This window comes from Rhinolophus ferrumequinum, chromosome 11 (genome assembly GCF_004115265.2).
Source record: "Rhinolophus ferrumequinum isolate MPI-CBG mRhiFer1 chromosome 11, mRhiFer1_v1.p, whole genome shotgun sequence".
Taxonomy (NCBI): domain Eukaryota; kingdom Metazoa; phylum Chordata; class Mammalia; order Chiroptera; family Rhinolophidae; genus Rhinolophus; species Rhinolophus ferrumequinum.
This window is the reverse complement of record NC_046294.1, coordinates 24788290-24790275: the sequence shown is the minus strand read 5'-3', so window position 1 is coordinate 24790275 and position 1986 is coordinate 24788290. Positions and strand designations below refer to the sequence as shown.

At 34.0% G+C, this 1986-nt stretch overlaps 1 non-coding gene across 1 annotated transcript; it reads left to right on the top strand.

Annotated features, from left to right (window-relative positions):
• The first annotated feature begins 1556 nt into the window (after nucleotides 1-1556).
• On the top strand, nucleotides 1557-1660 carry LOC117031413 (U6 spliceosomal RNA). The gene has a single exon (XR_004424551.1). It is a non-coding gene; the product is annotated as a U6 spliceosomal RNA (small nuclear RNA).
• Nucleotides 1661-1986: the final 326 nt, after the last annotated feature.

Sequence of the window (1986 nt, the reverse complement as noted above, 5' to 3'; positions counted from 1 at the left end):
TAAAATTCACTTTTCCCAAAGTCAAATAAATGAACACCAATTCCATCTCTGTGGTTCATTTTATGGCCTACTCAGGGTCTAAGACTCATTTTTGGAAAGTCCTCTTTTCTTGTTATGATGTAGCAAACTAATTGGACCCAAGATAATAATGGTGTTTAACTCATGTGGCCACATGTGAACTTCCTAATATGTGTATAATCTATGATATACGATCAGGAAACCGTTACAGGAGGTTAAAAATGTAAGTTTATTTCAGTTGCTGATTGTAGCTACTTAGGTCAAGTCAAACAGCTTAAAATAACACTTTGATATCTATCAGTTTGTGTTAACACAGAGTAGAAACAGGAAAAAGCGTGAAGAAAAAAATTGGTCTTCCAAGTAGATTCCTTCCAGACAGTCTCCCGATGTGCAAATCACAGAGCCAGCCATAAAAGCAAAATGGCCAGGGCATCTTCTGATGAACAGTGAAGCCAGGGTAGTATGAGAAAGAAGGTAGACACAACAGGGAATTCTGATTTGATAAGTCTAATTGGGGCCCCACGCAGGCAAAATCTGAAAAGTCCTCCATTTGATACTGTTCATAACCCTTGCTAACATGCAAATAAAGAAGAATCACTGGATCTCTGAAAACATTCTAAAATTCAAAAGTAAGAAACCACTTAGAAAAGGAGTCAACAAATTTTTTCTGTAAAGGGACAGATAGTAAATATCTTGGGGTTTGCAGGCCATATAGTCTGCAGCAACTATACAGAGCTGCATTGTAGCAGGAAAACAGCTACTGTAGCCCTTACCTGCAAAAGCAACCATGGACGTTATGTAAATGAAGGGGGTCGCTGTATTACAATACAATTTGATTTATAAAAGCAGGCAGCTGAGAGCTGCAGTTTGCCCACCCCTAGATAATCAGAGGGATGGCTCCCTCTAAAATAAATTCACTACAAAAACAAGACGACAGTTTAGAAAATTTTCTGACTCTTATTGCCAGTAAGATCCAAGGATAAATTGCATTTATGAGAACAAAACAAACACTCATAAAAATGAAACAATTTGAGAATAGAAAAGATTGGACTTAAAATATGATTATCAAATTTAAAATGGCACTGAAGACAATACACAACAAAGGTGGAAGCAGAGTTAGTAACACAGGAGGCAAACTTAGAAATTTAACCAAAATAAAGAGATAAAGGATAAAGGAAAGAAGAAAAATAGAGAATAAGGAACAGATACATGGAAGAAAGAGGCGTTAATAAGAATTTCTAAAAGGGAAAATAACTTATGGAAAAGAAAGACTAATCAATTAAATGAAAAAAATCTTTCTGAGTTTATAATTTAGCATGAGTGGGGACTCAGGCACATATCAGATGAAACAAGACAGGCCATGTGTTGATAATTGTTGAAGCTGAGCAATGACTACTATTCTTTCTACATTTGTAAGATGAGAACTATTTTTTCTATTTTTGTAAATTTCTATAAGAAACAGAATTTTAAGTTATTATGAGTTTCTATAATTATGATAGAATACATGTTAATGTTTTAAGTTATCAAAATAAAGCACAGTGCTTGCTTCAACATCACACATACAAGAAATGGAATGATACAGAGATTAGCATGGGCCCTGCACAAGGGTGACACACAAATTCGTGAAGTGTTTTGTGCTTTTAAATATTAATAATAAAAAAATTTAAATAAAGCACAAATAAGAAATCAAAGCTTTCATCCCACTACCCAGATATTACCTCTATCAGTATTTTCATTATCTGTCCTTCTAGTACTCTTTCTCTAATCACAGATATATTTATAAAATTGAGATCATTTTACACATACTGCTTTGTATCTTGCTCTTCCTTGCTTGATAGCATTTATAGATTGAAGTATTTTCAATCTATAATTCCATTTTAACTTTATTAAGTCCAGTAAAAAATATGTGTTTGACCCATTATCCTAAAGGCCGTACACACAGGCGTATGATGATTTTGCAGCAAGACT